The sequence below is a fragment of the Ursus arctos genome, unplaced genomic scaffold (assembly GCF_023065955.2).
Source record: "Ursus arctos isolate Adak ecotype North America unplaced genomic scaffold, UrsArc2.0 scaffold_18, whole genome shotgun sequence".
NCBI classification, from domain to species: Eukaryota; Metazoa; Chordata; class Mammalia; order Carnivora; family Ursidae; genus Ursus; species Ursus arctos.
In genome coordinates, this window is record NW_026622852.1 from 8,786,079 (window position 1) to 8,812,806 (window position 26,728).

General features: G+C 40.8%; 1 long non-coding RNA gene across 1 annotated transcript in view; it reads right to left on the minus strand.

Moving 5' to 3' along the window:
• The window catches only part of LOC130544013 (uncharacterized), a 51,907-nt gene extending 28,677 nt beyond the window's left edge, over nucleotides 1-23,230 (minus strand). The window contains exons 1-2 of the long non-coding RNA XR_008959864.1: nucleotides 23,149-23,230; nucleotides 14,806-14,892 (exon numbers count right to left, since the gene is read on the minus strand). This is a non-coding gene — a long non-coding RNA (uncharacterized LOC130544013). The remainder of the gene's footprint in view (nucleotides 1-14,805; nucleotides 14,893-23,148) is intronic.
• Between the last annotated feature and the right edge of the window lie 3,498 nt (nucleotides 23,231-26,728).

Here is a 26,728-nt window from a genome sequence, read left to right on the forward strand (position 1 = left end):
TTGCTCTATGTACCCTCTGCACTGTTTGGAATCTTTTGCCAAATGGAAAAGCCATTTATTTAAATTAATTACTTTTAAAACTCACATCTCCCTTGCACACAATGATTTTGGAGAGTCACTATTCCTCAAAGTTTCTTTAAGTCAATATTTGCTTTATAAAATTGATCTTTTCAATTTCTCTAAAACTAGTCCTATTGTGGTTTATTGCTATTACCACAAACCACATGTTATTGGAACGGAAGCAGTTTATTATTTTCTCCTTCACTATTTTTCGTGAGCAAATGTGATGATTGACGCTGATGATTCAGGGACTGATAATAACCTTGACAATCAGGATCTAATCCTGAGCATACAGGACGGGCCAGGAGTGGGAGTCCTTGGGATAGCAACACCAGTCCCTTTTCTAGTCACTCTTCCTGGTCTTGTGGGAAAAAAAAAAAAAATCAAAACACAGCATGTCAAGACAGCATACTTCCGAGGCATGGAAATTGTTTTGGGAGTTGAGATGTAGTGGCTTCTAATCTTTATTTCCGGGCCTCTGATGATCTCACTCAAAACTCTCCTAACCCTGCCCGGGCCTCTGTTTTCCTGTTTGCAAAGTAAAAAGTTTATACCTCTAAGTTCACACAAACATTGTAAGGTAATGAGCATAATTGCCAAATATAATACACACTACTGTTTCTCAATCCAGCAACAAATGTGCCAAAACAGTGGCAGGAAACCACGTCTTAGAAAACAACGCTGAAAAAAACCCTTAAAGGTCAAGGATTACAGCATTGACTCCCACTCACTCTAGCCTTTGCTTTCTCAAAGGATGATGTCACTGAAAAGCTGTGGACTTGGAATCTGACAAATCAAAGTAGAGACCCCTCAACTGAGAGTCCCTTTAAACCAGGGGCTGGGTATCATTTCTGTGGGGCCTTCAGTGCCTCCAACAGAGCCTGCAATCTGGACTTACCCAGAGGGCTCCCCGGACCGCCTTCTCCGTTCTCATGGCTTTCATAACTACCCCTATGTAGATCCACAGGGTTTTCTTTCTTTTTTTCATAATAATTTTTTTATTATCTTAGTCACCATACAGTACATCCCTAGTTTTTGATGTAAAGTTCCATGATTCATTACTTGCGTCTCATGGTTTTCTATCTCAGGCTCTCATTTATTTAAACCTCAGTCAAGGGCTCCTGGGTGGCTCAGTCATTTGAGCCTCCGATTCATGGTTTCGGCTCAGGGCATGATCTCAGGTTCTGAGTTCGAGCCCCGACTCCGACTGTGCGTTCGGCATGGAGTCTGCTTGTCCCTCTTCCTCTGCCCACCCCCCGCCCCAGCTCTCTCTCTCATAAATAAATAAATAAAATCTTTTTAATAAATAAATAAATAAATAAACCCCAGGCATATTTATGCAAATTAACATCTCATCTTAGCTATCTAAATGATATCTTACAATATATTCAAATCCATTGTTATAAATGTCCACCTCAAACCTGATCGTCCTCACAGTTCCCTGAACAACGAACGGTCCTACCATCCAGCAAGTTTTGCAGGCAGAAATTTTAGAATCTTCTGTGTCACCTTCCTCTTCCTCATCCCATGTCCAATCCATCAGCAAGTCCTCTCCATCGGACCACCTAACTAGCTCTCTAACCAGTCCCTGTTCTCCATCGACCTCCCGGTGCCATCCCTGCACTAGGCCCACTGCTTTCTCCATCGCCAGACCTATTACAGTAGTTTCCTGCCTGGTTTACTTTCAACCACTCTTGCTCTTCTTCTGCCTGCCCTCCACATTGCAACCAGAGTAATCATGTCACGCCCATGCCCCAAAGTCCCGAATGCATTCACTGTTTTCAGGAGAAAGACAAAGACAAGCAGAAAGACTTGTATTCCTAGCTTCAGACCTCATCTCTCTCTTTTCTCTCTCTCTCCCTCTCTCCCTCTCTTCCTTCACACCCCCCCACACACACACACACTCCAGTCACACTGGAATCTTACAGTCTTTCTTACTTGACATGCCTCTCTCTACCACAAGGCCTTTGCACATGCCTCTCTGGGTATGTTCTTCCTTCCCTCTTCATTTGGTTGACTCTTACTTGTCCTACACATCCAGCCCAGGTACTATTATTTCAACAAGAAAATCTTTCCTTCCTTCTCTGATCTGGCTCAACAGCCTAGCATTCGTTTTCCCTAGAGCAGGTATCTCTATCCAGCTTCCACAGAGTTGCACTTTTACATTTACTTAAATCATTGTGTGGTTTGTGTGTATTTTTCCACTCACTGAAGTACCATGAAAACAGGAGCTGGGTAGATTTTTGCTCATCATTACATCTCTACTGCCGGACTCGTGGAGGCATTCCATATGAACATTTGTTTTCATGAATGTTTCAGTGAACGCAGTGTTGTGGGGGGAAAAGATAAGCAAGCTCTGACATACACTCTGTGTGATCCCAAGCAAAAAGTTCAAAACTTCTAAGTGAAATATCTTTATCTGTAAAACTAATATTAAACATAACACATTTACCAGATTTGAGGAAGGGTTAAATCAAGGTGTGTCATGAAACTTTCAGCCCTGTGCCTAATAAATAGTATCTTAATAGAGATCAGCTTGCTTCTCTATAACCCTTCATCTGGTAGATTGAATAATGAAAATGATCTTTTCAATAAATAAGTCATTTATCAAAGACATACGATTTGCTTAGATAATGCAGTGTTTCAAACAGCTGGAGTAACCAAAATACAGAAGACCAGTTTTTTCAGGCTCTTCTGGAAGTTACAAGGCAGTAGAAAATACAAAGTAGAAAAATGAAACGATAATGTGAGTCACACAACAATATCATCCAACAAAACAAGCTTTTTCACAAACCCACGCAGGATTAATTGCCAAATAAGCTAAAAGTGCTGTGAGTTCAGGGAAAAGGGACATCATTCAAGGTGGAGGTGGGTAGGACTTGGGTGGGGTGCTATAGGAGGTAGACTAGAAGTGGGTGAACAACTGGGAATGTGTATGAGTAGGGGAGTTGCTCAGCTTTGGTAAGATGCGGGAACAAGAACAAAGGGAGCAAGATGGCTCCAAGAACAATGGGGAGACCAAATTGCCTGGGGCAGGGGAGTCAGAGTAGATAAGGTTGGGAGCATAGTTAAGAACCAAGTGTATGAAGTTTCCAATGCCAAGGTATGGAATTTTGACTTTCTTCTCTGAACGAAAATAGTGAGAATATAAACTTGTACAAATCTTGACACAACCATTTTGAATTTAAATACAACACAATACAGCTTCCTCGGTTTCCCTAAGTTTCTCCAAAACTGCATTTCAAAAGATGAAAGGGAGGGATGGAAGGAAGGAAAGAAAAGAAAGAAAGAAAGAAAGAAAGAAAGAAAGAAAGAAAGAAAGAAAGAAAGAAAAAAGAAAGAAAGAAAGAAAAAGAGAAAGAGAAAGAGAAAGAAAGATGGAAGAAAGGAGGGGAGGAAGAAAGGGAGGAAAGAAGGAAAGAAGGTAGGGAGAGAGAGAATGAGGGAGGGAGGGAGGAGAAGGAAAGAGAACAGACATCTGGCAAACAGCCTATGCCTCATAAAGGTTTCACGTTGCGTATAAATGTGTGGTTGAATCGTATCTCCGTGACTCCCTAAAGTATGCAGATAAAGAGCATATTGGCTTTTAATGTCTTGGGGGACGTCATCTGTGCTCCAGTGTCTGTCTCTGGCACTCTATTCACTGGATCTCTCCAAATCACAAGTTACTTGCAAGGCCCACACACACAGCGAAGGGACACAGGGCCCCAGATGGGATGTTCATGTGCAGGACAACAGCCCATGAAATCTTTTGTGAATTACCCCTAAGCATTCTGATTCATGGGATGAGTCTGGGTGACTTATTCTGCCTGTTTCGCTGCCTCCTCCACCACGCCCACCACCATCCATTGACCCTTGTTTCTCAGCAATCCTAGGAACACCTAAAACAAAGAATAACTAGTTTTCTACAAAGTTAAGGGGAGAAGTTCACTGCAAAGAAAAGGGTGTGTGGGGTGTGTGTGTGTGTATGCATGTGTGTTCATGTTCATATATATATGAACAGTCTTCTTCATATAGACATGGGGAATTTCTGGGTAAATGCAACTTGAAAAAAATCTGTGAATTTCATCACCAGCCTTCAATGCTCTACTGTTTTCCTAACTGAGTCTGCAAGAATTTGAGTTGTGCACGCTTCCATGTTTGATCACTTGGCTTTTCTGAGATTCTACCACATGAGCAAAGTCAATAAAGTCAAGCCCTGTTATGAGACTGCCATTCCTCTACTCCTTGGTGGAAGATGAATTCCCATCACCCCTCGCCTCCCATGAACAACAGCCATAGAGCTTCTCTTAAGGGGCCCTGTGGCCACCTGACCTCAGGAACTCTTTCAGATTGATTTAACTCCTTTCTCTGAAAGTGCACTTTGACTGCTAATCACTACCCATCAGCTCCCCTGACCAGCTCAGGTCCACCGGCGTTATGTTTACATAGCCCCCTAGACTTTTTTTTTCATGATGTTTATCACCAATCATGATTGTATATTTTGTACATTGTATTTGTAATGTTTATCTTCCTCAATGGACCATAGCTCCATAGGAGCACTGTATCCTCAGTGAGTATCCAAGCAACCAAACACTTAAGTGGTACTCAGTAAATCCTTATGGAAGGAAAAGAGAGAGGAAGGAAGGAAGGAAGGAAGGAAGGAAGGAAGGAAGGAAGGAAATAAATATTGGCCAGAACTCCCTGCCTTCCCAACTGGCTCCTTCAATGCTACTGCCTGCTCTTTTTTCTTACATCAATTCATGAAATCCCGATAGAGCAACTACTGACTAAAAACAGGCAATGATTCTTGGTGATTCTCAAAAATAGACAGATCTAGAAAGGAGGATTAAAGTCTAATATTTACCTAAGTGGGGCATCATCAAGCTATCAAAAGACAGGAGTAAATTTAAATATATTGTGTGGGTTACACATGGATTAATAAGAACTAGGGATGTTCAGCTTTGAAACGACATATGCTGATTATAACAGAAGTAAACACAAGTTGCTGTGAGACTGGAGTGTTGGGAAGGTGGGATCCCACCTGGGGAGTGAGGGAGGCTGGGATACATGAGCTCTTTGAAGACGCCAGCATTTGGACTGGGCTTTGAAGAGTCGGCAGTTGGTTGTGTTAGAGAGAAGGAAGAGAAAGTCAGGGTAGCAGAGGCAACAACAGGGAAAGACCTAGAGATGGGAAGGGGCTGATGAGCCAGACAGCCAGGAAAGGTTTGGGAAGACTGGGAAGGGAGGTATAAACTGGAAGCTGTGGGAGACTGAGCTAGAGAGATAAAATCTCTTTATATTCCCCACAGGAAAGAAGCAGAGAAAGAAGAGAGCAGAACCTGGGCCGGTCCTCCCTAACGATGGAGGACACCTCATGGTTTAGGGGGAGAGGGGAGAGTCCAAAGGACAGACGCTTTAATACCAGTTGTCCCACAGTCTAACTTTGTCTGATTGAACAAGGTTACTTAACCTCCCGGAGCCTCAGTTTCATCATGAGAAACAATTATTATACCAGCCTCAATATAAAAGCCCGCAATGAGACCAAAAGCAAAACAAATATGCAAATTCCCAGCCCATAGCTGGGCTTTAAAACACCTCCCTTTTCTCTTCCTTGTGAGTTTCACTTCACTTCCTTGAACTTCAGCCCTCTGGTCTCTCGGCAGCACCACCCGCGTCACACCGGGTACCCCACCCCCCACCCCAGGGACCACTGTTAGCTTTGGTCATAATGCCTGTGGATGACTCTTTTTGGCCACTGTCTGATTCAAGCCCTCATCCCTGATCTCTGCATATCTACTTGTTCCTGTTCCTCAAATGGGAGCATTATCAAAAGGTTTCAGTTAGTTCTCTGTTGGTAATTGCTGGGTTGAATACTAGGTTCTTTTCACCTCCTGCCCAGCCCACATCCTCCCTAACTCCCACCACAACCGACATTCAAACTTCCACGCCAGTAGATGGGAAAAGGAATGTGTGACGTTCCCTGGGAGCCTGGCTATTGTTTGGGGGAACTGGAAGCCACGGTGCTCAGAGTGTCCATCCTCCCTCCTCACCGCACACCCTGCTTCCTGTCAATCATCCTGGAACACCGAGTGCCGGCCCGACAATTTTGTCCACAGGATGTTTGTTGCAGGCGCTGCCTTCCAAGTCTCCAAGCTCGAGACTTCCGCTGCCAATCCAAACACCAAAATGGGAAAGGGGGGAAAACCCTTGGGCCGTTCTTTTAATGCCTAATACAGTCTATTTATATTCAAAAATAGCAACAGGTTATCTCAGCTTGCAGAAACTGAAGAGGCTAGGAAGCCTGATCCTTAAAATCCCGAGCCCCTGGGAAGTTGAACTATAGGTTTCCGAGTGTGGACACTGAAAACATGTCCTTAAAGCACCTTTTGCATATTCCAGGGTCAGCTTCCATAAATGATCAACCCCTGTTTTTATGGGCACTGCTTAGAGGGTAAATGCCTGGCTACTAAGCCACAAAGCCAAAGAATTTGCAAGACACATGTGCACAGAAATTCAAGGTGTTCAATCAAAGCTGTGGGATAAATTCAATAGCCTGAGGTCACTGTGTAAATTTCTGCAATCCTTCCAGAGTTTGTAGACGTTCTAAGAAATGTTATGTTCGAGACTCTAATGATTACATATGAACCAATTACGTTTGAAAAATGACTTTAAAACACCGTGATCGATGTTCTTCGGGGAGCAGCGAGCAGTTTTCCTACATGTTAATAATGAAAAGATCACCCAGTTGTCTTCCTGAGTCACTCAGTAGTTTACTCGAGAGCCTTGACATGTCTATTCCTACAGCTTCTATATAATTACTGCACAGGAATTTGAACCTCTGCACATTTAGCAGCTACCACTTACAATCTTTGTATCTGTGGGGAGGTGACTTAATCTCTCCGAGGGTATTTTCGCCTGTAAAAATGGATCATTATACACAACTCCATTGGATGGTGCAGCTGAAACAAGACCAAGTGTGAAAGGTACCTGGCATGCAACAGGTGCTCAATAAATGGTAACCTAGAAGATAGAAAAGCAAGGGGGAATTTGAGAAGCACTCCCAGGAGTGGCTTTAAAATGGCTCCAATGACCACTTTCAGCCTCTCAACCAAGTATTAAGGATGACCTGGCAATAATCCTGGTACATGAAAGAAAATCCCAGAGGTCTTTGGTAGGAACAGTTTTGACATAACACAGGTAAAGATGAGCAACGCCTGGGTGGCTCAGTCGGTTAAGTATCTGCCTTTGGCTCAGGTCATGATCCCAGGGTCCTGGGCTTGCGCCCCTCATTGAGGAAATCCCTGCTCGGTGGGGAGCCTGCTTCTCCCTCTCCTTCTGCCCTTCCCCCTGCTCATTCTCTCTCCCACCCCCCTCGAATAAATAAATAAAATCTTAAAAAATAAAAAAAGGCAGGTAAAGCTATCCAAAAATGCATTATGTAAAGCCTCCTAGGTTCAAAAATGGTTTGTCAAATGAGTTACAAGTTCATGAGCAGAATCAAAAACAAAAAGCAGTCTGCCCCAGTCTCTCTGAACCATTAACATACACGTGGGGACGAAGGCTACCACCAAAGCCAGACTTTCACCATCCTTGTGAAAGACCGGCTTGCACTGGGCAGACGGAGTAGGCCCTGAGCTACACTGACTTGGGAGGTTTAAGATCCCCTACGTGTTGATACCACTTGCTCAAGTTCTGGTCAGATTTCCATACAATACTCAGCGGCTCTCATAGGAAGTTAATTCCCAGGTTGTCAAAGGGCCATGTGTAGTCCGAGAGGTTTCAAAAGAAAGGTCTAATAGAGCAAATGTGGGTCTGGGGAAAGCTTCCTAAGCCAAGTCACTGAAAGCTCAAAATTGGCAGACTACATACAAGACAAAAGGATATGTTGGTTTAATAATTAAAATAATGCTGATTAACATGAGAGACTATGGACTCTGAGAAACAAACTGAGGGCCTCAGAGGGGAGGGGGGTGGGGGAATGGGATAGGCTCGTGATGGGTAGTAAGGAGGGCACGTATTGCATGGTGCACTGGGTGTTATACACAACTAATGAATCATCGAGCCTTACATCAGAAACCGGGGATGTACTGTATGGTGACTAACATAATATAATAAAAAATCATTAAAAAAATAATGCTGATTAAAATTACTTTTATCATTTTATATATATTGAACTGCCAACGATTTAAAATATAACCACCAACCACCAGAATACTAAAGTATATAAGGATGAGCTTGGCACACACTCGACCGAAAGCAGTAGTAGTAAAACGGCCTTATAGGCTTTTTAAACCCATGTGCAAATACGCAGCAAAACTGTTAAAATCGGCTCATAATTTTTGACCTAGTCATGCCAATTAATGGAATATCTGTCCTAACAAAGCAAACAGAAATATGGCCAAAGCTCCATAGGCAGTTACTTATCACATTGTTATTTATAATGACAGTTCCATTAAAAATGGAAATGCCCTCAATGTTCTATAATAAGGAAATGGTTACATCTATCATGATGTTGCCATAAATTATGGAGCCGTTAGAAATCATGTTTTCAAAGAATATGTAGACATTGAAAAATAATAATGATGGACGAGAACGTGGAAACCCAAGTACGCATTTAGAAGACGAGCACACCAACGTCAACAGAAATCTCTGCGTTCACTGAGAGGCCATCTCAATATCCTGCAGCAATATCCCCACTCGCAGTGTTTTTGAGCACAGACTACACTGTGCTTTAAATTGCAGTTAAGTAAAATATCAAGTCAGAGGCCGAAAGGATCTTGAAAGGAAGGAATAAATGACTGCCTTTCTAAAACTTTTTGGGGTCCATATTGCTTTATCTAAGCAAACTGAAAAGTGCCCGAGAGCCATATGGGAGATGTACTTCTTCACAGCTGCAAAGGAAACACTTGCAGAACAGAAAACACCCGAAATCACAATATATTCTTAGTCCTAGTAGACTGGAAAGCACATGAAACATTTCAAACATGGAGTTGAGATTTCATTTTTAAATATTTTAATTGCCAGCCCAGCACCGTTCTATTTTCTTTCAGAGCTCCGGGGATGACCAGCCAAGGGCGGGGAGGAGAGATTGGAGGACAAAACAGCCATCATTAGAAGTGAAAACGACCCCTCACAAACGGCAAAGAGAAATGAAGGTTTTCTTTAGCGGGATCGTGTTTTGTTTCTTGCCTCAGTTCTGTGCTATAAAATGAGGCATGTTTTAGACTGTGTGCGCTCTCAGAAAAGCCAAACAGAAACCAGTCATCATGGTTTCGAGAGAGAGCAGGGCCTCCCCTTTCTCATGTTTCAACGACACAGTCTCCACTTGGGCTGGGGAGCGTATCATATATCATAAATCACTCTCTGATAGATATTTGGCAAGCACTCAGCCCCCCCAGGCTATGCAACAACGTACAGTATGGAAAATTTTTAAGGTGGAATCTTGATTTTGTAACTTAAAGACTTAATAGCACCTCAAAACATTTTACTACTTCCTGGTACACACGCACAAAAAGCCAAGGAAGCAGAATTCTCCATATGGTTTTTGGTTTTATAGGATATATACACAATAAGCCATACAACTGTAAACCTGGAGGCGTTCATTCTCTTGCCGTGGTTAATTCCACTCCGGTGAAAATGAAAAAAATAAAATGAGAGAGTGTGAGCCTAACGCAGCCGCCTGAAAGAGTCAAGTCCCCGGGAACTTCTAGAATCTGCTTTTTAACTCTCCATGCCCCCCCCCCCGATGGTTCACCATTCGACACCTTTGTGGAAATTGGGGGAGCAGCAGGACCAGGGGGTTGGGGACAGATTTTATTGTAAGATAATAACATGCTGTCAAAGGCACTGTCAGGGATTTCAGCAGGAAGGCTTAGAAGTTGATGAGGATCGGTGAAACCCCAATAGAGTCTTTCTCCTGATTCCCGGCCCAAATCCGAGCTTTCGAGGGCCCTGAGCGTGCACTCCCACCTTCTCAGATGTTGCACACCATTTCAGACTCGCATGTTCTTCTTCGGGAACCTCTTTTGACAAATCGGGCTTTTTTTTTTTTTTTTTGAATTTGCAAAGTGCAATTAACCCCTAAGCCGCATTACCAGGACAGCTACCAGGGGCCCCGTGGGAGCACAGCAGCTCGGGGCCCAGCCTCCGCTGCCAAGCCAGGAAAGCCCCTCTGTGCATGGAGGGGTTAATGCCACGGTGCTGGGGCTGGGACGTGCCCGAATGTTCTCAGTGTTCTCGGGTTGAGTAATTCTTAGAAGGGCAAAGCAGAATGGGGGTGGGGGGCGGACTGCGCGGTGTGGCCTGGAGCTCTCGGCGGGCAGGAAAACAATGCATGGAAAAACAAAAGAAAGAAACTGAATAAACCCTTTCTCCGAGTTTAAAATAACGCTGCTTTTGTTGGTGGTGGTGTTCACAAATTAGCCCGAGTTCAGCCAGGCTAAATATAAAACTTGCAATGCAGTTTATTTAGATTCTTTCTGTCCAATCCCAGTCAATCTGAGGAAGAAAATTAAAGCAAAATGTAGACAAAACGGGGGGGGCGGGGTACGTGTGTGCACTAATTCAAAACCAGCTTATCTTTGAGTAAGGTGTTGCTTTCCATCCCTCCTCTCCCTGTTGTCACCAGTCCGTTCTTTCTTGAGATTGCGTGGCTTCCTAGCAGCGATGTCCCAAACCCGGTGCTCATGAGCTCAGAGGCTCCCCGCTCCCCCACAGCCACTTGAGAACCAGCCATCAAGTTCAAGACTTGACCTCCTAACCACTTCTAGAAGAAAAAAAAAAAAACATTTTGTAAGGAAGCCCTGGGGAATGGTCCTGCCCAAGCCTGACACATCTAAGATCCCTCGGCCACCTCCTTTTCCCCACCTCTTAAATTAGTGGTTCTCTGCCTGGGCTGCAAATTAGAATCCCCTGGGAAGCATTTAAAAATTTCCAAAGCCCAGGCTACATCCCAGACCAATTATAGCAGAGTCTCTGTGGGTGGAACAGAGGCATCAGTATTTGTTAAAGCTCCCCGGGAGATTCCAGGTGCAGCCAGAGTGAAAACCACCATTCTGCCTGTTGTTGGTGTCCAGTCTGGCTCTCCTCCAAGCAACGATCCCATTGTAGTTAGGAGCGGGGTTTCTAAAGTTACGTATCCGGTCAGGTTTTCTCCCTGTTTAAGAGGCCTTAAGGGTTCCTTGGTGCCTACAGGAAAATATCCGAATACCTTAGCAGGACCATGGAGTCTTCCCGGCTTCCGTTTCCTTCTCTAGCTGCACTTCCTGCCAATCCCTGCCTCCACACTCACCAACCCCACCGAACAGAACCACCTGAACCCTCAAGTGCACGCATCCTAGCCTGGCAACAGGCTGCTCAGTTAGGCTGGAAGATTCTCTTGCCCCCGGCCCAGGACTTTCTCGAATCTAACTTCTCATTCACTTTGGATTCAAGTCTGGTGTTTCTCCTTAGGAAGTCCCACACAGGGATAGCTGTTCACCACCACTAGTATGGCCCCCAAACCCTAGATTTATCTGGAATATAGGCAAAGAACACGCCTATCGCCACTCGTGTTCTCTCCAAATCCCGTGTTTAACTCTAGTCCAGGTAGAAAGACGGCCCATTTACGTGCTTTCTCTTCCCTTGGCTTGTAAACCATCGGGAGCAAAGTGGATGCCTTGCCCATCATCATGTCCTTGGCGCCCAGTTCGGCACCTGGCTCGTGCTGAAAGCACAGAATGAGCAAGGGCTGAGTAGTCTCAGCCAGCTCTTCCCAGGAAACTTCACTTTCCAATTCAGCGTTATACCATTCCTAGCTGAGAATATCTCCGGAATACTCGAATCGTTTCAATGAAATCCAACCTACTTTCCCTACGGTGCCTACACATGGCCAACATTCTGCAGCTCTGCGAAAGGACAGCGGTTAGCTTCGGTGTCAGCAGTCAAAGGGTCTTGCAGACCCCCTCCTAAGAAGGTAACGACCTCTGCTGCATCAGTCAGGACTCGGATCATTTTCGTGGCTTGCAAGACTTCGATCCAGCTTCTATTGGACTGATTCTCACTGAAGAGGATAGAAAATGCCTCCAGATGGAATGGAGCATGGGAAGAGAACATCAAATCTTTCTCTGCCTTTGTGACAGCCTGGGGTTCAGCATATGGATGGTATGAGCATCAACGTAAATGAAGGCTTGTCGTGAATGCTGAAAGCCCCGAGCTCTTGAAAGCCACACGGCTTGCCCCAGGAGTAGAGGACGGGTGGGTAGCTCCTAAAACAGAATGCCCCAGGTGACTTGCTGAAAGCATAAAGCCAAGCAGGTGGGAGCTGCTCTGCACACCAGGAAGAGAGGGAGAGGCAGAGACAGAAAGGAGGAAGGAAAAAAGGAAAGGCAAATAAGAGGGGGAAATGAAGAGGTCTGAAAGCGTTTAAAGATAAGATGCCAGAGAGGACAGGGTGAGGGAGGGAGGGAGCCAACACGTATGAAATCTGCCCCCATCCTCTAGGGAGTATTTTATTCTCATTTTACGGAGGAGCAAAATGCAACAGAAAGCGGTTCACGCAGTTGCACCAACGTGTGCACCCACTAAGCAACGGGAATAAAAAGAGGAAAGAAAAGGAGATCCTGAAGAGTGGAGAAGTATAAGGAGGAGGGGAGAAGGAATGTACCAGAGGAGGGAAGAGGAGGGCAGGCAGGCAGAATAGACCAAGAATGTCATTGAAGAGAAAGCGCTGCAGGGACATTTCTCAGACGTTCCGCATAAAGCCCACGCGGCCCTGGGACCACACCAGCCTGGCCCTTCCCTGAGCGTATGGACCTTTCTTGGGCCGGAGCCCAGGAGCCCATCTGCTACCTGGCCAGGTTGTATTCTTACTGTACGGAATTTCAGAAACAGCTTCGGGGGCCGAATTCTGCATCCGGGGTTCCTGGCTAAGCCCTTGGTAGACTGCGGAGAGTGGAAGAAGGCAGAACCTGTTCTCTTAACTCGTGCCCCAGGCCCCGACCTCAAGAAAGGGCAGCCAGGCTCCCCATCTCCAGGCCCTTTGAACTGAGACAGGAGGGCTTTCTAAGCCACACCCGCACCCCAAACACAAACTGCATCGAAAACCTGGTGACACGTTTTCCCATCATCACGGCTTTGGCTCTCTTGGCCTATGTTTGTGGGTTTCGAATGCTGATCTGAGTTTGAAGAACCTTCTCTCTCGTCTCCTTTTCTGATGGGTTGACACAGAAGGGTCACAGCTTTCAGAGACAATCTGGCTGGCTGGGCGGGAAGGATAAATTCAGGCTGGAGGTGAGTAGCCCACAAATTTCTCACATTCCTCTTTTCGGTTATCAGCCATCACTTTTCAACAGGTTCCCATAATGTGCCAGCCCGACCGCACAGAGCTCCCAAACTATATAGCTCTTTGCTAGGGGAATGTTACTAAACCAACGAAAACAAGTTGGAACCAAGTACCTAGTTATATCAGGCATTGTGGGGCTAATAATATCAACTGTAACAATAATAACAAATTTTATATGACACTCAACATTTCACAGATGGCTTTCACAAGTGTTATTTAATTCCGTTGTCATTAGCAATCTTAAGTGGTAGGTGGGGCAAATATTTTTCCCCTTGCCTAGATAAACAACCTGAGGTCCAGACAGGTTAAGGCATTTGCCCAAGTTCACATGGTTACTCAGGGAAGGGCATGAAATTGAAACATCTAGCCTTCAGCTGCCTGCTCTTTCCACCATATTAGGGATTTTGATACATTTATCTCTAGGTTGAGAAAAAAATCCCCACTGTAATTCCCACTGGGTGGTATTATTTCTGATTCCTAGAGTTTAATGGGAAAAAAAAGAAACAGTTTCATGTTTGTTTTTGTTTTGCTTCTCGAATAGAACTTGAAGAGCCTATTGTCTTGCTGACAAGGCATCTCTTCTTCAAGCTAAATATCACCATTTCCTTCAAGCGGAAAGATCTGATGAGGTGAATAAACAGATATGGAGGAAAAGCCCTAAGACATCCCCATCCCTGGAGCCCTAACTTCCTACCTTCCTAAAATGAACTGATCCTTCCCAGATCTGGGAAACAAACTGAGGGCTTCAGGGGGGAGTGGAGGAATGGGCTGGTGATGGGTATTAAGGAGGGCACGTATTGCATAGTGCACTGGGTGTTATACCCAAGTAATGAATCCTGGAACTTTACATCAAAAAATTAATTAATTAATTAATTAATTAATTAAATTTAAAAAACTTTTTAAAAAAATGACCTGATCCTTTTAAACAATCCAAAGGCTACTGATCAGCTCTGTTCCTTTCCAACCTTGGAGGGAGTAAATTATTCTTTTTCTTTTTTTAGTGTTTATTTTTTGCTGTTTTTATTCTCATCCTTGAGTATTTGGTGACCGCATGTGCTTGGCTGATTTTTAAAATTGTGTTTATAATTCTTGAAAAAGCCTATCCCCCAGGAATGCGTCATCTGCTACAGCAGGTGGATTTTGTCGGCACGCATTTTGTTGGTGTATAACGTATTTTCGTTGTAATCATGTCAGTGTAAGTTCTGCTTAAAGTAGCATTTCTTTGTTGTAAAGAACTACCTGGGTTTCCTCCACAAAACTAAAAAAGAGTAAAGGGACAAGGCACAGAAGGGTGCATGCCAGTGAGTTACTGCGAGCACACAGCTTCTTCAGTAACTCACCGCTGAGTGAATACCCTGGGGGCAGAGACGGTGTTTATCCACATCAAGGCTGTGTGATGAAGCCCAGCAGTCCTGGGTTCCAGCCCAACTCTCCTCACTTACGAGGTTTGATCTTGGGTAAGTCATGGAGCTTCTCTGGAACTCAGTTTCCTCATCTGGAGCATCAGGTTTGCAGAGGTATTGTGAAGACTGTGTAAAATAATGAATATACAAAATAAATATTCGCTCCCTGCCCCATTATTCATCTTAGCAACCCCACCAGGCAAACACTCAATTACTTGTTTGCTAATGCTCTGAGTATGTCAAACCCCTGCTTTGGATTTTGTTTATCTCTTGATTTATATTTAAAAAAAAAAATGAGAGGTGCCTGGGTGGCTCAGTCAGTTCAGCGTCTGCCTTTGGCTACGTCATGATCCAGGAGTCCTGGGTTCAAGCCCTGCATGGGGCTCCCTGCTCAGTGGGAAGCGCTGCTCCCTCTGCCCCTCACCCTGCGCTCTCATGCTCGCTCTCTCTCTCAAATAAATAAATAATAAAAATAAATAAAAAACCACAAATTTTTAAAAAAGAAAAAAATGATCTAAAAATAAGGCCAGGTGGTATTAAATACAATAAGAGAATGCCGGATGTGGAATTGGGGGTAGAGAGCAGCTCTGGGCACATGTTTGCCCAAATTTGAGCTCATCTTAAGGTTCTAGATACAGGCAGTAGATTGTTATCATCTTGGGTGCTTTTTTTTTTTTTTTTTTTGGTCTTATAAAATAGCAGTTATAAAGCGTAAGGTAAAATGAATGATATCAGCTGACCTCAAGAATCAGAACTCTTCATACCCTGAGTATCTCCTTTCACACAGACCCATTATATAATTAGCACCAAATATTTAAGGCAAAAGGTTTCAAATTATTTTTGTCACAGAATGTTTAAAGTACTGAAAAATTAGAAACAATGTAAATGTCCAAACATAGAAGGATGACTATATAAATTGTAATGACTCATACAATGGAATACTGTGTGGCCGTTAAGAGGCAGGTCTGTATTGGGGGCGCCTGGGTGGCTCAGTCGTTAAGCGTCTGCCTTCGGCTCAGGGCGTGATCCTGGCGTTATGGGATCGAGCCCCGCATCAGGCTCCCTGCTCCACTGGAAGCCTGCTTCTTCCTCTCCCACTCCCCCTGTTTGTGTTCCATCTCTCGCTGGCTGTCTCTCTCTCTCTGTCAAATGAATAAATAAAATCTTTAAAAAAAAAAAAAAAGAGGAGGTCTGTATTTACTGACCTAGAAAAATGTTCATAATGGTAAATGAAAAATGCAGGTTACGAATGCACCCATACACATAAAATGAACAATTTTAAATGTATTTATTGGTTAACTTGCACAAAAGATCTGGCAGATTGTACAGTAAGTGATTTTCCTCTGGGTGATGGATTTAGAGTGAATTAACTCATTTTTTTTTTGTTATTTCTTACTTTGGTCTACTTTACAATATTATTCATTGCTTCTGTGATTTAAAAAAGAGGGATGAGGCACACAATTCTTTTTAAGTAATTATTTGTCTACAGCTTCTCATTCCTGATGGTCATGCTTTGAGATAAGCCAGCCTGAATCATCTGAAGGGCTCTATTTTGGTCACCGGCATTTCATTCTTCTCCTAAATATACATTTGAAATTTTATATTAGATTTGTAGGAGAAAAGAGTAAATGATTCCTGCCAAACATGAAACATGATCAAGATTTTAAGATTTTAGTTGCAGTTATTTGCAGTGAATCTGCTTTTTGTGATGTAATTGATACAGAAATGCTAAAGCATAGTGTACCATTCACAGAGATACAGCAGCTAGTGAATCAGCAAGACTTAACATATTTACATATAAAACATAAAAAAAAATCAAAACCAAGCAGATACTTTTAAATATAGTGGCTAAAAATGTAATCATAGTCACAATAGAAATAAAATCTATCTCTAAAATTCGAGTTTGCCCAGGCAAACTAATAGGTAAGGTCTACCTATCTTTCAAAGGACAGATAATTTCTATGTTGCCTAAATGCTTCCAGAGCATATAAAAAGATGGAAAGCTTCCCAGCCCAATACAAAAATCTAGATAATCCTTATATAAAAATATGTAAGGACATTTATGGAAATGTATAGAGGAAGACTTGGAGGGATATACTTCAACTAGGTCAATCTCATTTATGTGCATAGAGGAATAAATCTTAAAGTATAAGAAAATCCAATCCAGCTTTGTACGATAGCAATTGCAATGAAATAAGATCTTCTCCGAAATATAGGAATAGTTCAACATCAGGAAATCTATTACTGTAATTCCATGAAATGGAGAGATTGAAGGAGAAATTTTTAAATTACTTGAAGAAATAGACAAAAAGTATTTAATTTAGGAAAAAGGGTTTTTTTTTAATCTGAAGAAGAAAAGATATATAATTAAAGCAGCAGTAAAGTGACATCACCCAGACGACTACAGAGGTCATTCCTGACTTTGCTCCCCCTCACAAGAAAAACAACTAACAACTACTCAAGAACAAGACACCATTGAAAGAATCCTAGCACCTGGGGTGAGGCTGAAGCACCCCCTTTGCACCCCAGAGACCAAGACAGACTGCATTAGAAGGGTAAGAGGAGTGACTACACACCGACCCATTGCCCCTCCCTTAGAACAACACAACACCACACAGAGAGGTGTCTCCCAAGCTGCTAATTCTTCCAGGAGGGGAAAAAAGATCCAAGAGGACAATCAACCTCTTCCAGCATTGTGGGTTGCTTTGTGGGAGCCCCTACTCTGATCTCACAATAAAGGGATTATAGGGGAATCTGTAAAGCAGAACCACTGGGAATTGACTGTGACAGAGAAGGGAGGAGGAGTTTTCAACAATCACCATGTGGATTTTGGCAAACCGAGTTCATACTTGCAGCGCCCAAGTAGTAATATCAACCTGTGGCTTTCTTTATTCATCTGCAGAATCAAATCCAGGGAACCTAGCCAGAGCATGTGGGAAGCTGAATAGCCCACCCAACAGCCCTAAGTACAGTGGTACTGGAATAGAGAACACAGTCATGGCTTCTCCCATGTGCAGAGCAAAACCAGAGGCTTCACCTGACCTGGGAACTCAGAACACACTCAAGCCTAATTCAGACTCTCAAACAACAAACTGTATAGGCTCTGGGCCCTGACTTGATGCCCCGCAACGTCAGAGAAGATAATTATTAGCCCCATCTACTACTAAAACACTATCCCATCCTGAGCATCCAGTAAGACTAATTGGAGAATTCAGACAACTGTAGGCCTTTCCTACAACATCACTTGGGTGAGGAACAAAGCCAGTAGTCCTATTCAGCCCTTCTCAGCCAGCAGTACACTCCCCCATCCCCACCCTCAGAGGTCAAGCAGGTGCCCCACCCAAAAAAAGACCAGAATAGCAGACCCCATCTGCCCAAAGACATTATCAGCACACGCACCAAGAAACCCAAACTAAGCAGACTGGTGAAGAACTGTCTCTGCCAGAGTAAAACTGTAATGTCTGGAAGAAGAGCCCCATTACTCAAATACGCAGATACCAACATAAGGAATCAAGGATCATAAAAAAAAAATCAGGTAAGTATGACCCCACCAAAGAAAACTAATAAAACAACTAATCCTAAAGAAAATGAGTATATAAACTGTCAGATAAAGAATTCAGAATAATCCTCCTAAAGAAATCTAGGGAATTAGAGGAAAACAAAGACAGACAAGTTTGACAAGGAACTAGCAATCATCAAAAAATAAGTAAATCAATCAATCATAGGGGTGAAAACTACAATTACGGAACTAAAAATCCAACAGAGAGTTTCAAAAGTAGACTCAACCGTGCTTGGAGAATGAGGCATTGGAAATTACACAGAGGAACAAGAAAGGGGAAAGAAAAAGAAGGAAAAAGAGTGAAGAAAGCTTAAGGGAATTGTAAAACACAATGAAAAGAAAGAATATTTGCATTGTAAGAATTCCAAAGGAAGAAGAGAACTAGAAAGGGACAGAAAGTATTTTTGAAGCAATAATGGCTGAAAACTTCCACACCTGGAAATAGAAATGGACATTCCGATCCCGAGACCCACAGGATTGCAAAGAAGTTGAACCTGAATAAGGCTACATCAAGACACATTATAATTAAATTGTCAAAAGTCAATTACAAAGAAGCTTAAGAGCAATAAGAGAAAAGAGAGAAGTTACATACCAGGGAAGCCTCATAAAACCAAGAGGATTTCTCAACAGAAATTTTCAGGCCAGGAGAGAATGGGATGAACACTCAAAATACTGAAAGGAAATAACTCTCAACCAAGAATTCTATACCTGACAAACCTCTCCTTCAGAAACAAAGAAGGGACAAAAACTTTCCCAAATAAACAAAAGCTGAAGGAGTTCACTACCATCAGATCTGCCTCACAAGAAATGAATAGAAGTAAAAAGAACACCAATTAACATCACAAAAGCACACAGAAGAAATATAAATATTACAGATAAGGTAAATATATATTCATAGATCTCCAATATGGTAATAATGGTGCAACTCACAACTCAAGCTTAAAAGTAAAAAAAAACAAAAAAAAAACAAAAAAAACCCCTACACAGCAAAAATAACTATAAATGCAGTAGTCTGTTATTAGTTACACAATATTTAAAAAAACATGTAAATTACAACAGCAATAATCTAAAATGTGAGCGGGAGAAGAAGTAAAACCGTAAAGAAAACAAATTCTATTCAAGTTAACCTGTTATCAGATTAAAACAGAGAGTTATAAGTTTCAGATTTCTTATATAAGCATCATGGTAACCACAAAGGAAAATCTTATAGCAATTACACTACAGAACACAATAAAAATATCAAAGAATACGAGTACCAAGAGACATCAAAAACAAACAAAAAAGATCACAGGATAAGAAACAAGGAACAGTGGATCTACAAAACCACCAGAAAGCAATTAATGGCAATAAGCACATATCCATCAATAATTACTTTAAACATAAATGGATCATATAGTCCAAGCAAGAAATATAGAATGGCTGAATGGATAAAATATAAGATCCAACAATATGCTGCCTATAAGAGTCTTTAGCCTGAAATATACATAGACTGAGAGTGTGGGAAAAGACATTTCAAATATTTTATTTATTTATTTATTTATTTATTTATTTATTTATTTATTTGAGAGAGATAGAGAGAAAGAGAAAGAGTGAGAGCACAAGCTGGAGGAGAAGCATTGGGAGAGGGAGAAACAGACTCCCCACTGAGCAGGGAGCCTAATGCAGGACTCGATCCCAGGACCCCGAGATCATGACCTGAGCCAAAGACAATCGCTCAACCAACTGAGCCACCCAGGCGTCCCAAGGGAAAAGACATTTCAAACAAATGGTAATAAGAAAAAAAATTCAGGGGGCGCCTGGGTGGCACAGCGGTTAAGCGTCTGCCTTCTGCTCAGGGCGTGATCCCGGTGTTATGGGATCGAGCCCCACGTCAGGCTCCTCCGCTATGAACCTGCTTCTTCCTCTCCCACTCCCCCTGCCTGTGTTCCCTCTCTCGCTGGCTGTCTCTATCTCTGTCAAATAAATAAATAAAATCTTAAAAAAAAAAAAATTCAGGATAGCTATAATTATATCAGACAAAATAGACTTTAAGTTAAAAGTGGCAAAAAGAGGAGCACCTGAGTGGCTCAGTTGGTTGAGTGTCCATCTCTTGGTTTTGGTTCAGGTCATGACTTCAGGGTGGTAAGATCAAGCCCTACATTGGACCCCACACTCAGCAGGGAGTCTGCTGAGATTCTCTTCCTCTCCCTTTGCCCCTTTCCCCCCTCTAAAATAAATATATAAATCTTAAAAATAATTAAAGTGGGAAAAAGAGACAAAGAAGGTCTTTATATGAAGACGAAGAGGTCAATATTTCAAAAGGATATAAGTATCTATGTGCCCAAAATCAGAGTATCTAATTATATAAAGCAAAAACTAACAGAGCTAAAAGAGGAATAAACACTTATACAATAATAGATGGGGACTTTAATACCCCACTCTCAACAATGTATAGATCATTCGGACAGAGAATCAATATGGAAACATCAATTTGAGCAACAGTATAGAACAAATGAAACTAACAAACGTGTACAGAACATTCTGTCCAATAACAACTGAAAAGACATACTCCTCAAGCACATATGGAACATCTCCTAGGATAGATCATATGTTGGGTCACAAAACAAATCTTAGCAAATTCAAAAAGACTGAAATCAAACCAAGTAACTGACCACAATGACATGAAACTAGAAAACAAAAACAAGAGGAAAACAAAAATTCACAAACACGTGGAAATTAAAAATCACTGCTCTGAACTACCAATGGATCAAAGAAGAAATTGAAGGGAAAATAAAAATTTCTTAAGACAAATGAAGATGAAAACACGACATACCAGAACTTAATGAAATGCAACAAAGGCAGCACTAAAAGGGAAGGTTATAAAAAGAAACACCCACTTTAAGAAGTGAGAAAGATCCCAAATAAACAACCTAACTTGACATTTTAAGGCACTAGAAAAAGAACAAACTGAACCCAAAGTTAGCAGAAGGAAGGAAATAATAGATTAGAGCAAAAATAAATGAAATAGAGAACAGAAAAATAGAAAAGAATAACAAAGCTGAGCTGGTTCTTTGAAAAGATAAGATAAAATTGACAAACCCTTTGTTAGACTAATCAAGAAAAACAGAGAAAGGACCCAAATCAACAAAATTATAAATGAAAAATGAGATATTACAACTAATACTACAGAAATTCAAAGGATCCTAAGAGGCTACTATAAGAAAGTATACATTAGCAAACTGGATTATCTAGGAGAAATGGAAAAATTCTAGAAACATACAACATACTAAAACTGAATCAAGAAGAAATGGAAAATCTGAATAAACCAATTACCAGTAATGAAATTGCAACAGTAATGAAATATCTCCCAATGAAGAAAAGCCCAGGACCAGATGGCTTCACTGGTGAATTTTACTAAATGTTTAAAGAATTAACACCAATCCTTCTCAAATTCTTCCAAAAAATTGAAGAGGAGGGACCACTCCAAACTCATTTTACAAGGCCAGCATTATCCAGATATCAAAACCAGAAAAGGATACTAGAAAAGAAAACTGCAGGCCAATATCCCTGATAAATATGATATGACAATTCTCAACAAAACACTAGCAGACTGAATCAGCAGCATATTAAAAGCATCATTCACCATAATCCAGTGGGATTTATCCCTGGGTTACAATGATGTTTCAACATACACAAATTAATTAATGTGAAACATGACATTAATAGAATGAAAGAAAAGAAACAATTGTCTCAATAGATGCAGAAAAAGCATTTGACAAAATTCAACATTCATTCGTGGTAAAATCTCTCAACAAAGTAGGTATAGGGGGAACATACCTCAACATAACAAAAGCCATATATGACAAGCACACATCTGACATCATAACAAATGATGAAAAGCTGAAAGCTTTTCTTCTAAGATCAGGAAAAAGACAAGGGTGCCCATTCTCACCACTCCTGTGCAACATACCACTGGAAGTCTTAGCTAGAGCAATCAGGCAAGAAAAAAAAGATATCAGAATCGGAAAGGAAGAAGTAAAATTGTTTCTATTTGCAGACAGCATGATTTTATACACTGAAAATCCTAGACTCAAGCAAGAACTGTTATATCTATGGAAGAATTCAGTAAAATTGCAGGGTACAAAATTAACATACAAAAATCAGTAGCATTTCTATACACTAACAATAAAATTTCTGAAAAAGAAAAAAGAAATCTATCTCATTTATAATAGCATTAAAAACAATAAAACACTAAGGAATAAATTTAACTAAAAAAGTGAAAGATTTCTACACTGAAAACTAGAGGCATTGAAGAAAGAAATCAAAGAAGACAGAAAGAAATGGAAAGGTATCTCATATTCATGGATTGGAAGAATTAATATTGTTCAAATGTCAATTCTACCAAAAGCCATCTGTAGATTCAACGCATTTCCTATCAAGATTCCAATGACTTTTTTACAGAAGTAGGAAAAAGACTTCTATAATTTATATGGAATAGCTAAAGAAATCCTGAGAAAGAAAAATAAAGCAGGATATATCACAGTTCCTGATTTCAAGCTATACTATGAAGTTCTGTCATCAAAACAATATGGTACGGCATAAAAACAGACAAATAGACAAATGGAACAGAATCGAAAGCTCAGAAATAAACCCAAGCATAGTCAACTCATCTTTGATGAGGGAGCCAAGAATACTCAATGGAGAAAAGACAGTCTCGTCAATAAAGGGTGCTGTAATAATTGAATATTCACAGGTAAGAGAATGAAATTGGACCCATCTCTTATACCACTCATAAAAATGAACCCAAAATGGATTTAAGACAAATGTAAGAGCTGAAAGCTGACCTGAAACCATGAGTCCTAGAAGAAAACATGGGAGCAAGCTCCTTGAATGGGGTCTTGGTAATGAATTTTGAATATGACACCTAAAACACAAGCAACAAAATAAAAAATAAACAAGTGGGACTACATCAAGCTAAAATGCTTTGACACAGCAAAAGAAACCACCAACAAAGTGAAAAGACATATGGAATGGGAAAAAATATTTGCAAACCATATGCCTGATAAGGGGTTAATATCCAAACATATAAAGAATTATACAACTCATTAGCAAAAATATTAATAATAATAACCCAATTAAAAAATGAGTAAAGAATCTGAATAGACATTTCTCCAAAAAAGATATATAAAAGGGCAGCAGCTACATGAAAAGATGTTCAACATAACTAGTCATTAGGGAAAGGCACATTATATCCACAATAAGATATCATCTCACACCTGTTAGAATTGCCATCTTCAAAAAGGCAAGAGATAACAAAACCCGGCGTGGATGTGGAGAAAAGGGAACCCTTGTGCACTATTGGTGGGGTTGTAAATTGGTGTAGCTGCTATGGAAAGCGGTATGGAGGTTCCTCAAAAAACTAAATACAGGTCTACTACATGATCCAGCAAATCTACTTCTGGGAAATAGCCAAAAGTAACAAAAACACTAATTTGAAAAGATATTTGCACCCCCATGTTCGTATCAGCATTATTTACAATTACCAAGACATGGAAACAACCCAGTTGTCCATAGACCGATGAATGGATTAAAAAAAAAAGTTGTGTTATATATACATACACATATATGATATATATATATATATATGTGTATGTATATTATTCAGCCATAAGAAAAACAAGGACATCCTATCATTTGCAATAACACGGATGGACCTTAAAGGCATATGTTAAGTGAAATAAGAGAGACAAAGGCATATTGTATGATCTCATTTATGTGTGGAATCTAAAAAATAAAATAATAATTAAAAAAAACGGAACAAAAAACACAAACTCATAGAAAAAGATAAAAGGCTTATAGTTACCAGAGGCCAGGGAGGGGTTGCGGTGTGTAGGGAGTGGGGTAATTGGAGGAAAGTGATCGAAAGTTACAAACTTTCAGTTATAAGAGAACGACGTACTAGGCATGGAACGTACAACAGGATGACTATACTAGCACTAGCAACTAGGAAAGTTGTAAAGAGAGTAAATCCTGAGAGTTCACATCACGAGGAGGAAAAATGTTTTCCTTTATTCTATGCTTCTCTCTTTTCTTTTAATTGTATCTGTGTGAGAAGATAGGTATTAACTGAACCTACCGTGATAATCATTTCACAACATATGTGAATCAAACCATCACGCTGTACGCCTTAAAGTTAGGCAGTGATGTATGTCAATTATTTCTCAATAAAACTGGAAAAATGCATTGTAATGCAAGATTGCGCAATCAGATTAATGAAATAGAATAGAGAGTTCTAGACTCATGTCAATGGAAATTTAATATACAAAATGCTATATTCCACAACAATGGAAAGAACTAAATTATTAAATAAAATCATGTTGGAATAATTTGCTATTTTCTGGCCACCTATTTAGGGAAAAAAATTGAGTTATACTCTTAATTCCTATTATACTCAAAAATAAATTCCAGATGACTTAAAAAAAAAAAAGCACACACAAAAACTAAAAAACAAAACTCTTAACAAAACAATAAAAGTATTAGAAAATTAGAAAAGCACATGGGAAAACATTTTATAGACATCATAAAGAAAAAAATAATGAAAAATTAAAACTTGTAATGAAATGATATTAATAATTTAAAATGTGTGTAATAGACTGGAAAAATATTTATAACATATGCAAAGGACAAGGTATAGAGATCTATAAAAATAGGGATGTTACAAATCAGTAAGAAACAAATTAACCAAAAAATGGATGAAGTATATAAGAGGCAATTCACAGAAAAAGAAATGAAAGCACATATATAAAGCATATATAAAAATATGTTCCACATCCCTGTTAACCAATGAATTATTTTCTCACCCAATACATTAGCCAAAATGTACATATTGATAATGTGCAGTGTTGATGAGGGTGTAGGGGAAGGTCATTTCATGATTTGTTGATGGGAGTGCATTTTGGAAAACCTGAACTCTCTACCTTTGGAAGATAACTTGGCAATATGTACCTAATTACATGTAATAACTATTTGCTTGATCAGTTACATTCTTAGAAATCTCTTTTATAAAAATACTCCCACATAATTACACAGAATCTAAAACAACTTAACTGTCAATAAGTTTAAATATCTGTAATAACATTAATGGCATTTCTATTCTATGGAATAATATGCAACAATTCAAAAGAATTAAATAGGTTTTTATTTACTGCTCTTTAATAATCTGCAAGGCATGTTGTTATGTTTAAAAAAAACAAATTTCAGAGCACAAAGTAGAGTATAATTATTTGGTTTTCAATCCCCAAATATTTGTGTAAACATATGGAGAAAACTGAAAAATAAACTCTAATCCAGCAAGGGGTGTGTTGGGGGCGGAAGGGTGAAAGTCACCAGCCAGCCGACTTGACCTTGTACGTATCTCATCAGCAGAGTCAAGATGTTGAGAAAGAGGGGCGCCTGGGTGGCACAGCGGTTAAGCGTCTGCCTTCGGCTCAGGACGTGATCCTGGCGTTATGGGATCGAGCCCCACATCAGGCTCCTCCGCTATGAGCCTGCTTCTTCCTCTCCCACTCCCACTGCTTGTGTTCCCTCTCTCGCTGGCTGTCTCTCTCTCTGTCAAATAAATAAATAAAATCTTTAAAAAAAAAAAAAAAGATGTTGAGACAGTGATTGATTAACAGAAATCATTTCATTCTTGCCTCGAGATCCCTGTTACTGGCCCAGATCACACTGGTAGATTTCTTCTGAGTTTACTTACAAAAGACTTCAACAATAACACTTCATGACTGTCAAATACTGTACAGTTTACAACCTACTTTCTTCCTCATGATTGCCTTTGGTCAGGAAAACTGAGCCAATGCTCTTACCTTCATTTTCCAGGTGAGGCAGGATTAAATGATGGTCTAAAGTCCCACAATTGGAAGAGCACTGGCCGCATCTCCATTGCCTAGCATGCACCCGAGTGAAGCTCACTGAATGGAACTGCTGTGGTTAATAGACTTTATATATTATGAGTCTGTCTTAGACCCGACTGAAGGAAGGCAGTTATTGAGGAACACAAAGTTCCCACTGGGCATTTCTACGTATAGCACGGCCCCAAATTATGAAGATAGCAATAGTTGTTTACCGAAGAGCCCGAGAATTTAAGTGACTTGCTCAGTACCACGTGGCTAATTAATAGCAGAGTCAGGTCTAGACCCCAGCTCTCCTGAGCCCCATCCAGATCCTTCCACCATGCAGCTTTCACCTTTCTACTGCTTTCCTGCTGCACAGTTCATCTTTATGTTTTGTACCTGGGTCGTTGCAGGTGTAGAATATACGATCAGGGATGGGTGCTATACAAATTTCAGTCTCCTTTTCTTCCCGAGAACCTCAGTCCCATGATGTAGGGACAGAGCCAGTTCAAAGAAGCCTGGGGCAGAAAGAGGC